Source organism: Podarcis erhardii (assembly GCF_964252035.2).
Source record: "Podarcis erhardii genome assembly, chromosome: 16".
NCBI classification, from domain to species: Eukaryota; Metazoa; Chordata; class Lepidosauria; order Squamata; family Lacertidae; genus Podarcis; species Podarcis erhardii.
Window position 1 is genome coordinate 36,974,016 of NC_138514.1, and position 13,202 is coordinate 36,987,217.

A 13,202-nucleotide genomic window follows, 5' to 3' on the forward strand; every position below is an offset into this window, starting at 1 on the left:
CCTCTCTGCCTAGCCTACCTCACAGGGTTGTTGTGAGGATTAAATGGGGGTGGGAGGAGCAGAACCAGGGATGATGATGATTATAATAATTTATTATTTGTACCCCGCATATCTGGCTGGGTTTCCCCAGCCACTCTGGGCGGCTTCCAACAAAGATTAAAAATACATTAAAATGTCACACATTAAAAACTTCCCTGAACAGGGCTGCCTTCAGAAGGGACACCACCTTGAGCTCCTTGGAAAAAATGGTGGGTTACAAAATTATATGTATGTGTGTGTGTGCGCACGCGCACGCACGTGTATAAGGTAAAGGGACCCCTGACCATTAGGTCCAGTCGCGGATGACTCTGGGGTTGCGGCACTCATCTCGTTTACTGGCCGAGGGAGCCGGCGTACAGCTTCCGGGTCATGTGGCCAGCAGGACTAAGCTGCTTCTGGTGAACCAGAGCAGCGCATGGAAAGGCAGTTTACCTTCCTGCCAGAGTGGTACCTATTTATCTACTTGCACTTTGACGTGCTTTCGAACTGCTAGGTTGGCAGGAGCAGGGACCGAGCAATGGGAGCTCACCCTGTCGTGGGGATTCGAACCGCCGACCTTCTGATCGGCAAGCCCTAGGCTCTGTGGTTTAACCCACAGTGCCACCCGTGTGTGTGTGTGTGTGTGTGTGTGTGTGTATGGGTGTGGCAGAGTGTGCAGAAACTAGTCTGCTGTACAAAGTCAACATTTGCATTTCTCCGCCCACTTTGCCTCTAGCCCCTCCCACTGGATGCTGCCAGTAAGTGCAGACGCTGATGAGCCAGCTGAACCCACTGGTCTGGCTCATGAGGCAGCACCCCAAGATCTTGGCAGAGCCCAGACTCCATTCCCCCTTTTCTGTCTGACTCAGATTGCGCGCTCTCTCTCTCTCTCCTTCATTTGCCTCCTAGCAAGCTACCTGGGTGACGTCATCCCCATCCTGGCGTGGTGGGAGGGAAGGAGGAGAAAGAAAAAGGCAGGCTCTCTTGCAAAAAAGCAGCTATCGCATTTCCAGACAAAGGTCTGGCCATTTACCTGTGATTTCTGCAACAAAGGATGCACTCTCCAACCCGGCCAACGGCATTACATCAGCTCAAAGAGAAGGGGAGACATGGAGCTGCAGGGCTGGGCTGAAAAACCAGCAACTTTTGGCTCCTCTTCCCCTTTGAAATCTTTTCCATTCCAACTTTGGAACAGAGAAGAAATGCCCGAGCTTGCTTTTTTCCTCTTCCCTCCCAATCCCTTTTTCCTTTTGTGTTGTGTCTTTTATATCATGGGGGAGGAATACTTGTCCTTCTGGCCTGGAATACTTGTCCAACGGGAGATGTGTCTCTTTCCCTTAAATGTAAATTTATGGATTAAAGAGAAACATAGGAAGTAGCTTTATAACCAGAGGCGGAACATTGGATCTATCCAGCCCCCACCTTGACCCCAAGTAGCCTTTAAACCTGTCCTGCCCACTGCTGCTTCCCTTGCTTAGAATGGAAGCATTTTACAACAGATTAGAAACACGCACAGGAATAGATAAACAGACATACACACATTTCTGCTGTTGGATGATTTAGGCAAATTGAAACATGGATTCTTTATCCTTTCAATAGAATATGGTATGCTTCACAGAAATGAAACCTGAATCCTGAAATATTGCTCAAGGGGGGAAGTTAATGTACAGTGGTACCTCGGGTTACATACGCTTCAGGTTACAGACTCCGCTAGCCCAGAAATAGTGCTTCAGGTTAAGAACTTTGCTTCAGGATGAGAACAGAAATCGTGCTCCGGCAGCGGCGTGGCAGCAGGAGGCCCCATTAGCTAAAGTGGTGCTTCAGGTTAAGAACAGTTTCAGGTTAAGAACGGACCTCTGGAATGAATTAAGTACTTAACCCGAGGTACCACTGTATATTGGTTGGACAGTGTTCTCAAAGCTACCAGCATGAGTCTGACCAAACTGCGGGAGGCAGCGGAAGACAGGAGTGCCTGGCGTGCTCTGGTCCAGGGGGTCACGAAGAGTCGGACATGACTACACGACACAACAACAACCACAACCACTGTATATATGAATGTATGTTTGCAATTAATAAAAACACGCATGTACACTGAGAGCCAGTGTGGTGTAGAGTGAAGAGTTTCAGACTTTGGGAGAGAACAGGGTTCGAATTCGTGCCCGCCCCCCCCCTTCTCTCTGCCATGAAGCTCTCCCTGGATGTGACCTTGGGCCAGTCACTGCCTCTCGGCTTAACCTACCCTGCAGGGTTGTGGTGGGGATTAAGTGAGGAGCAGGCGGGGCAAGGAGAAAACCATGGATGCTACCTTGAGTTCCTTGGAATAAAAGGTGGGATGCGAGCCACTTCAAAGCTCAGATTTCAGCAGGGAAGAAAGTCCTTAAGCAGGGCAGGGAACCTGTTGCCCCTGCCCCCGTTTTATTGTAATATTTATTTATTTAGTAGTTAATTAAATTGTGGCAGCCGTGCCCAGGCCGGCCGTCAGTCTTACAATGTGGGGAAAGATTCCAACCCAGAAAAGGGCAGCTGAAACCCTGCTGTGTCTCCGAGTCTCTGTTGCTAGATGGTTTTTTCCCCTTTCCACTGATACTGCAGGAAAATGAGTCACCGGTTCTCGATGCCTGAGCTGTTCTGATTTTAGGTAGCTGCAGGGAGCAAAGCCTTGAGGGCTGTGGGGCCGACTGCCACAGTGCCCAGAGCAGAGGACCCCTTCATGTGCCTCTGATCCTGCCCATCCATGACACATTGAGAAATCACCCCTGCCTTCCTCCTTTATAACCTCTTTTTAGAAACCTGGGCCCTGGAGTCCAGGCAGCTCAATATTGCCTACACTGACTGGCAGCTGCTCTCCCAAGTTTCAGACAGGGGATTCTCCTCACCCTACCTGTGGACTCAGCCTGGCAACTTCCGCAGATAATACGGGGGCTCTGTTGCCAAGCTCTAGCCCTTCTTCCCCCAAAATATGGCAAGGTTCTAGTCCTCATGCTGATGAGTAAAGGGTTGCTTTAAACAGGAAAATAGGACACTGCTTCATGTTGACTCAGATGATTGGGCCATCTAGCTCAGTTCACCAACTGGCAGCTGTGGCTCTCCAGGGTCTCAGGCAGGGTTCTCTCCTAGACCTCATCTGGAAATGAAAGAGATGGAACCTGGGACCTTCTGCATGCAGGACACATGCTCTGCCCGCTTCCCTGAAAAGCAAATAAGACTCTAGTCCTCATTACTCCCATATTCCTCTTGCAGAACTACCATTCCTTTTTTTCCCCAAAATTAATTTTTATTGGTTTATCATTATATATACATATAAACAAATACAAAATATAATACATAAATTACATGTGTCATATCCAGTCCATGAATCATACATATATTACATAGAGGTAATACCTACTATAAGCGACTGGCAAGTCAAGATGATAAACTATACTGAGCTAGCTAAAATAACAGGAAGATTAAGGGATCAGGACGAACAGAAATTTCATGACAACTGGAATAAATATTTGACGTATATAAGAACTAATTGTAGAACTTTGACAACACTGGCGGAACTGGAATAACTCTAACAGCGAATGGCTAATAAGTAAAGGAGATAAAATATGTGATTCCAGAATTTATTTGATACTTACCAAAGGAGTGGAGGGAAGTCTAAGGCTCGGTGGAGCTTAAAACAACTATGCAGAACTACCATTCCTAGAGTGGCTTAGCTATCAGTCCCCCTTCCCAGCGACTCTGGGAACTGTAGCTCTGCGAAGAGCAGCTTTCAGCACCCTGGATAAACTACACTTTCCAAGATTCTCTGGGGCAGCCTTTCTCAACCTTGGGTCCCCAGATGTTGTTGAACTACAACTCCCATCATCCCTAGGCCAGAGCTCAGGGATGATGGGAGTTGTAGTCCAACAACACCTGGGGACCTACAGGTTGAGAAATGCTGCTCTGGGGGAAGGAGCCACGGCTGCTTAAAGCAGAATGATGCTCCTTTAAATGCACAGTGCAGATGGGTCTTTAGATTCCCTTTCTCTGTGGTCTCCTCCTTGTCCTGCTTCCCCAGTCTCTCTCTGTCTCCTCCTCCTCCTCCAGAGAGACACACATTTTTCCTGCTGGCACTCAGCCTGATGCAGCACCAACGAAGAGCCTGTTTCCAAGAGAACAAGGAATCTCATCGGAAGGGACCTGAGGGGGATTGGCAGGCAGAAGAGGGAGCAGCCAATCCTCTTGAGGGGTTCTAGCAACACCAGCATGCAACCTCAGCTTCCGAGGATCTTGCGGGGCTGGAGCATCCTTCTCAAAAGGCTGGCAAAATCTGGTTTGTGAGAGGCTTCCTTCCCTGGGTGTAGCTCCCATTCAACCTGTACACCTGTGCAAATGTGAAACAGCAGGGACAGTCTCCATTGCCAGCTGTTGATTTGATTGAGTGTTTTATTTCCTCCAGGTTGATGGTTTCAGACTGGGTCATCCAGAAATCCCCACACCCTTCTTCCAATGAACGAATTGTCTTTTCATATCACAGATATAAATGACTCTCCAAAACTTTGATTCTACCTCTTGACAACATGCTGCACTCTCTTGACCTGACACTGGATTAGATTTAATATATATTTGTATGTATCTCATCACATCTGGTGTTTATTTTTGGTTATTTGCTCTGGTTTTATGTGGTTTTGCTTGCATTCCTTTTAGTGAGGCAACTATCTTACACTTTGGAATTCACTGGCTATTGACTTCAGGCGAACGCCTACACTGGACTCATTTCAGTGCTTGCTATAAACACTATGGTTTAGGCAAGCCTGCCCAGATATTTAGAAAGTTGATGCAAGTTTCAATCTGTTTTTAAACCCATTGTTGTTTTTTAATTTTTTGAAAGTCTTAAATTATAATTATTAATTCTTCTTATTGATAATTTTGCTGTTTAGATTCAAAAGCAGCTTAAATTGAGAAAACAAAAACCCATCCAATTCATAATGTATTGGCAATGCACCTAACAGGCTGAGCCGCCTGTGGCTTCCTGAACATCACAACCCGGTCTCTGAAACTACCAAAATTTTGTTGTGTGGTTGTGCCCTCTGGAGGTGACAAGCAGAACTGCTGAATATGAGAACTGAACACTAATAATTCTCCCAAAACGAACCCAAGTGAAGTGAGAGAAGGTGGGGAGGGGAGATGTCACTGCGAGCCATGTTCCTTCACATAAAAAAATGGTTTTTTCAAAAGGAACATGACAACCTGACTCCCCCTTAACATACATTTCCCTTCCCCAGATCGCAGAATCCCATGGGAAAAGGTTATTCCAAAGTTTCAAATAGGAGTCCTGCATTTGATGTTCTGTTGTGCATGTGATGAAAAGAGATGGTGCCTCTCTAAAACTGTCCTGGTCCCTCCAGCTAAAGCTGTACAAGAACCACAACTCTGGTAGCCTCACATTTAAGCTAGTGGAGGCAGAGCAAAGCAATCGTGGCTTGCCGCTGTTGATAGGCTTAAAGGTAAAGGTAAAGGGACCCCTGACCATTAGGTCCAGTCGTGGTCAACTCTGGGGTTGCGGCACTCATCTCGCTTTATTGGCCGAGGCAGCTGGCGTACAGCTTCCAGGTCATGTGGCCAGCATGACTAAGCCGCTTCTGGCGAACCAGAATAGTGCACGGAAACGCCATTTACCTTCCCGCCGGAGCAGTACCTATTTATCTACTTGCACTTTAATGTGCTTTCGAACTGCTAGGTTGGCAGGAGCAGGGACTGAGCAACAGGAGCTCACCCTGTCGCGGGGATTCGAACCACCAACCTTCTGATCAGCAAGTCCTAGGCTCTGTGGTTTGATAGGCTTACCGTCCATCAATTTTCCCAGTCCTCTTTGAAAGCCAGCATTGCCCCTTGTTACAGTAAAATCTGGGTGCGAGGCTGCTCTGCCACCCAGCTCGTCGGACTAAGTCCGCGGGTCCCTGCGGAGGAAAATGAGCTCAGCGGGAGACAGGAGCAAGCTGCAGAAGATCCAAGTTTATTGCGCAACAGGTTCAAGGCGAGATTGAACAGCGAGAAAGGGGTGACATGAACTTTTGAAACTTCCCTCCATGTCCCAGAATACAGTGCAAAATACATCCCAGTTACATCATGAATACATTAAGAAGAGGTTGGGTTACACAGATTACATCATGAATACATTAAGAAGAGGTTGGGTTACACAGGATTAACATGGAGGAGGGAGGGGGGAATATGCAGAGCTGGAGATATGCGCAGATAAGCACATCCTGATTACCCGTGATGAGAAGACAATGGTCCATGTACTGGCATTGCCCGGAGGAAAGGCTTGGCAGAGTGATTTGACAGGATTAGGGTCTTGACACCTTGCTTGAGGGATTATGGAGGACAGGGGAGGTGTCATGGAGTCTTAGAGAAATTGAGCAAATTGGCACGTTGATTTTCTATGAATTTTATAGATTTTATATTTTTTTTTAATGAATTTTTATTAAGATTTTAAAGGTTACAGAAAAAAATAAAAAGAAAACAATCGAAAAAAGAAAGAAAAAACAGTACATATAAAAAGAAAAAAAGAAAAAACATCATCAAAAACAGAAAAGAGAAGTAAAAAACAAGTCAAACCTTTAAATCACTTACTTACAATCACTTATTTCCTTGACTTCCTCACACCTCCCATTTTTGTATTCTAATTCAATTAGATATTCCAGCAAATCCTTCCAGCTTTGTTTTTATCCTAATAATTTAACTTAGCATACCATAATTCCCCTCTTTGTATTCTAATTCATATAAATATTTCAGCAAATCCTTCATCTTATTTTTATCCTTATATCTTATCTTAATATACTATAATTTTCCATTCTTTCTTTCACCAAATAACCATCCACTTTTACTTTATTTAATCTTATTTCTCATTAAAACTTATATATCTGTACTTATTCTTAAGACGTTTCCCCTAGGGTCAAAAAAGATTCCATTCCACGATTTTCCCATCTCTCATTAAAATAAAAGAAAAAACAAATTATATTATATACACTTTAAATTCCCAATTTATATTATATACACTTATATTATATACATTATATTATATACACTTTAAATTCCCAATCCAAGAGTTCTAGAATTATAAGGAAGGAAGAAAAGGTCTCTCTGCCTGCTTTCTCATGTCATGCATTCTTTTCTACATTTGTCATCTCTTACTCACATTTCCTCTAAACTCAAGATCTGCAGACATATGGACAGTGGCCTAATGCTCTGGATCCTCAGCTCCTAAGGTGTGCAAACCCTCTGCAGGAGCGCTCCATACAGCAATAGTTTGGAGAGCACAGCCTCATTGAGAGGGGAAAAACAAAAGGCAAGGCCTGTCTTGCTTGCAACAAGGAAGAAGCCTCTTTTTGAACATCACGCACACATACACTGTTATAAACAAAAATTGCCCTTTTCCCTTATGGGGTATCCAAGAGCCCATATAGAGTCCTTACATAGGTTCCCCTATTGGTAGGAGAGAATAACAGAGGCCAACCAGAGAATATTGAGAAGCAAAGCAGCTAGGAAGCTTGATCTTTATTGATCTGTTGCAACAAGGTGCTCCCCTCACCCGCAGGAAAGGAGGAGGAACCCAGAACAATGGCGCACAAGGCCTTATAAAGACTTTTGAAATTGCCACCCTGTAGATCAAGACCACCCCCAGAAACATCATACATACATCACTGAAGGGGTGTAACCTAAGACCACCCCTCAGATACATCACACCTACATCACAGAAATTTTAATATTGTCTTTCTCCTGTTGTTGTTTATCTCCTGTCTGGCAGGATACTTGATTGGATTTCCTGGGTAGCCTGGCCAGTCTTTTGTAATGATAAATACTTCGTTCCTGGGCCAGGTCACAGGCTCACACCCTATTCAAACAGACATATCCTTAAGACAGGATTTGTGAAGGAAAAGACAATGGGGAGGCTTTTCCATTTTGACCTTGCAGAGAAAAGATTTGGTCAGTTTAGGACTCAAAATGGTTCCAGGTTGGCCTTCCTGTGCTGATCTATGTATGTGCTTGGTTGGTACACTTATGAACATTACCATATATCTAAGACCATAAAATTCCTATCACAATACGAACCTAGATCATCTCATGCCTTCTCTGGTTCCTATCTTCTATGGGAATGTTCCTCAGCAAGAAAGAGGGTGGACCTGAGCTGCCGTACCAGTCGCCTGCCTTAACAGGGTTTAGTGGCTTCCAGAGAGATCGCTCGTGATGCTGGAGGAATGCAGTTGACTCAGCTGGCGTTCCTGCCTGGCCAGGCTCCGGTGAACATGACCCACCCCAACTCTGCCCTGCCCACCAACACACACACACACACACACACACACACACACACACATTTATTATTTTACTAAAGAATCTCAGAATCCCGACGGCCATCTGTTTGTGGACTTTCCTTCCTTGAAGGTTTTTAAGCAGAGGTTGGTTGGCCATGGAAGCCCCTCTGTGAGAAGAAACTGATATTCAGTAAACATTTACAGTGGTACCTCAGGTTACATACTGTCAGGGATGCAGCGAGAGCGCAGGGAGGGGAGGAGATGGAGAGCGAGGGGGAGCAATCCGAGGGCAGCGTAGGAGAAGATGACAGTAGCCCGAGAGATTCCATGAGCCTCTCCAGCGAATCGGAAGATTCACAGAAGGGGGCGCCGATGGCCAGGGCAAGGGGGGCCCCAAGGGAGACACCCCAGAAGCAAGGGGCCAGCGGGGACTCCCAGAGCAGCAGTTGGAAATCAGGACCAGCTTCCCCACCAGAGCGTAGTGGGGGGGAGGAGTCCCAGGTATCAGGGCCAGTGTATTCACCACCAGCGAGAGAAGATGAGTCAGGGTTGGCCACGCCTCCATCGGAGAGCGAGGGAACGGTCAAGAGGAAGGTTGCCGGCTGGGCGCGCGCGCCAAGTTCAAATGTACAGGCGAGCGGCACAGCAGGTAGCCCGGATAGGGAACCAGGTCCTAAAGCCCGCCGGAAGGAGGGGCAAGAATCAGGGGGGTCAGCGTCAGAAGAGTCCAGAAAGGATGAAACCCCAGCGGGCAGGAGGGCCCAGAGGAGGAAGGAGCTAAGGAAGAGGTGGAGCAAGGCTAGAGTCTTAAACTGGTGTGGAAGGGGAGGAGAGTCAGATGGAACTTCGCCAGTCTAGGCTTTAAGACGTAGAGTTGCACGCTGCGGCTTTGAAATGGAAACTGAACTTCAATAAAGACTTTTGTACATAACGACAGCCGGGCGTTGGTCCTTTGTGAGCTGGGACCTAGGGGCGGCTCTGACACATACGCTTCCTGTTACAGACGCTTCAGGTTACAGACTCCGCTAACCCAGAAATAGTACCTCGGGTTAAGAATTTTGCTTCAGGATGAGAACAGAAATTGTGCGGCAGCGGTGTGGCAGCAGCAGGAGGCCCCATTAGCTAAAGTGGTGCTTCAGGTTAAGAACAGTTTCAGGTTAAGAATGGACCTCCAATGAATCAAGTTCTTAACCTAAGGTACCACTATATATATATATACCATACTTTTCCGTGTATAAGACTAGGTTTTTTCTTTTAAAAATATGCTAAAAAGTGGGGATCATTGTCTTATACATGGATAATGCATAGGGCAGATGTTGATTGGTTGCTGCTGCGGCTGCCATCGGCTATTGGGCGTGTCATTGGACGGTGCGTCAAGGGCTGGTGTTGATAGGCTGATGCTGCGGCAATTGGGCGGGCAATTGGCAGTTTCTGCCGGTGAGGGGACAGATGACAGGTGGATTTTCCACTGCGTGTGGGTGAGCAATTTTTGGCAATCCCCCCTAAGAAAAGCTCAACAATTTTGAGCCATCTCTCCCCCCACCATTTTCTTAAATTTGAGTCCCCATAAATAGGGGGCGTCTTATACATGGGGGAGTCTTATGCATGGGAAAATACAGTATATTTTCTGTGGTTTCCAGCAACTGGTATTCAGAAGCATTGCTGCCATCAATAGCCTATCCCGCCTCCATTAATTTGTGAAGAAGCATTTTCTTTGTCTGTGCTGATAAGATGATGAAAAGGAGCCCCTTTTACTGCAGCACATTGGTTGTATTAAGAACAGAGATAGCAGAGATATTTTCGCTTTTGTATGCGAATTAACACGTACAGTGATTTTAAACAAATCGTTTTAACCCGCAAGTTGATGACACCGAACTTCTTTGGTCCGGATTGCAACTCCATTGACTCATCTCGTATTTACAAAGTGAGCCCAAAAAGTCAAGCACTCCAAGAGATAAAAGGATACTGTACAGCATCTATGACTCTGCAGACTGTGAAGGGATAAAGAATCCAGTCCAATGATTCAGCAAGGGGGAGGACAGCCTTAAAGTGTTTTTTTTTTTAAAGTTTGAAATATCTGCCTCAATAAAATACAAGAGATGACAAAGATAAATATAATGTTATGTACTTCTTGGTTAAAAAAAAAGTTTGTGAAGAGAAAACTAACAAATAATGGGAATAATGGAAAATATTCAGTGCAGACAGAAGGAAGCACTTCACCCAGTTCAAAGGAGAAAAATGAAAAGGGACAGATGAATGGTAATGAGATGCAAAAAGTACAATCAGCAATCAATCCCTTTAAATGTTTGTGAAATAGGCCCAATAAGCCTTCAAAGCAGAAGATGGGTGAGAAACAGGCCAGCGTTGCTGAAAGTGATTTCTTCAAAACACTTTTAGTGGGACAGCAGTAAGCTGGTGGTGCTGTGGGTTAAACCACAGAGCCCAGGACTTGACGATCAGAAGGTCGGCGGTTTGAATCCCCGCAACGAGGTGAGCTCCCATTGTTCAGTCCCAGCTCCTGCCAACCTAGCAGTTTGAAAGCACGTCAAAGTGCAAGTAGATAAATAGGTACCACTCCGGCGGGAAGGTAAACGGCATTTCCGTGCGCTGCTCTGGTTCGCCAGAAGCGGCTTAGTTATGCTGGCCACATGACCTGGAAGCTGGACACCGGCTCCCTTGGCCAATAAAGTGAGATGAGCGTCGCAACCCCAGAGTCGTTCGCGACTGGATCTAAGGTTAGGGGTCCCTTTACTTTAGTAAGCCATCGTATCTATTCAGACCCAACAAGTAATGTCAAATACCTCAACTTCTACATGCACTATTTAATAGGAGTTTGTGTTCCTTAAATAATGCTATTTTGCTGATCTGCAAAGATATGCAAGTTTAATTGGTTAAATACAGTGGTACCTTGGGTTACATACGCTTCAGGTTACATACGCTTCAGGTTACAGACTCCGCTAACCCAGAAATAGTGCTTCAGGTTAAGAACTTTGCTTCAGGATGAGAAGAGAAATCTTGCTCTGTTGGCGCAGCGGCAGCAGGAGGCCCCATTAGCTAAAGTGGCGCTTCAGGTTAAGAACAGTTTCAGGTTAAGAATGGACCTCTGAAACGAATTAAGTACTTAACCCGAAGTACCACTGTAACTGATGGAAACTCACAAACTGGCAAGGCAATTGTGTACATGTCGGCTCAGGGGTAAGAATAGGACTTATTTCTTGGTATGTCTTCTTCGTCTTTGGCGACCACTTGTAGCTGAGTAAGATTGTCTTCCATAAACACAATTATGTATATGATTGTAGCCTTAAATGAATAACAATTGCTGTCCTAAGTGTAGATCATTGTAGTCCTAAATAGGTTTGGAAGAAATTAAATAACTCCTTCAAGAGCAGAATGTCTTCTAGAAATTTTGGACTTGTTAACAACTCCCATCAGCCCCAGTCAATACAGCCATGTTTAATTTTGTTTCATGATGTGTTTAATTTTGTCTTAATAGCATAATTCCACATTTTACTTATCCAATACTCAGTGGAGGGTATTGTGCAAAATACATGTTTTACTAGAACAGAAGACCTCGAAGCTATTTAAAAGACAGTGTTGAATAGGCATTTAAAATACCAATAAGAAGATTAGAAAAGTAAAATATAAATCCAGCAATTGTGTTGAACTAAACAAGAAAAAAAGAATGTAATCAAAGGTCCAAAACAGAGGTTATATTTTCCAAATGAATAGAGTGCATATTTTGAAGAAAAATGAAAGCAGCAAAACACAAAGTGAACCGCCAAATTATGCAATTCTGTGGTGGAAGAGAGTTTTGTATATTTGAATCTGACACATAAGGAATGAAATCCTACCCAATGATGTAAGCATGTTCTGGATCTTAGGCTTACTGAAATCACATGCCTTGGCAGGCTTGCTGGGAAAAAATGTTTATAGCAGGTGCTGCAAAGAATTCATTGAAGGTGCCTTCCGAATATCAATGGGCAGGGAGTTCCAAAGGTGAGGTTTGGTTCTCCCCCGCCTGCAAAAGAGCATTTTGTGTTATTACATGTTGTGTTCTTATATATTTATTATTGCTTGCCACCTCATGTGAAATGTTTCACAAGGCTGGATAGAAACTGATGAAATAAACATGAAAACAAATGGATAAATTGCATATTTCCCCTATCCATTGAGGTTAACATGTTTTATATTCCCTCTTGTTTTATATGTTTGCCAAAGTTTATCAGGCTTGCCACACTTCAGGAAAATTCCTGACATGTCCTGGTTTTCGGGTGTAAAAATGGCATCAGGGTCAGGGGGAATTTTGCCGAATCGGAAACAGCTCCAAAAGTTTAAAATCACTATTTTGGGAGGAGGGGTGTCCCCCCCCAAAAAAGCTTAACAATTTTGGGATCTTCCTAAAAAAAAAGGCAAACAACTTTGCAGGAAATTTTGAAATATGGCAACCTTAACTTTATATTACTGGTCAAAAAAAAACAACAACATAGCTCAGTTGGTTACAGCATGGTGCTGATAACACCAAGGTTTCAGGTTTGAAACCTGGGGAAACTCAGCCAGATGGGCGGGGTATACATAATAAATTATTATTATTGTTATTATTATCTGTGTATTCCTGCATTGCAGAGGGTTGGACTAGATGATTCTCGGGCCCCTTCCAAATCTACAATTCTATTTTTCTATGATCAATGCTAAGTTTGCCTTGGTGACCATTCCTTCTACATATCCATTCCTGGCTTTACTTGTAGCTGGTATTAAGTAGTTGGAAAACTACCCCGTCTTACGTCAAAGGGCATAAGCTGTTTGTAATATAATGTTGCAACTCGCCCTGGGACATTAAGATGGAGGGCGGGCAATTAATCAATTAATTAATAATTCGCAGCTCCCTTTATTGTTTCCTGGGGGTCC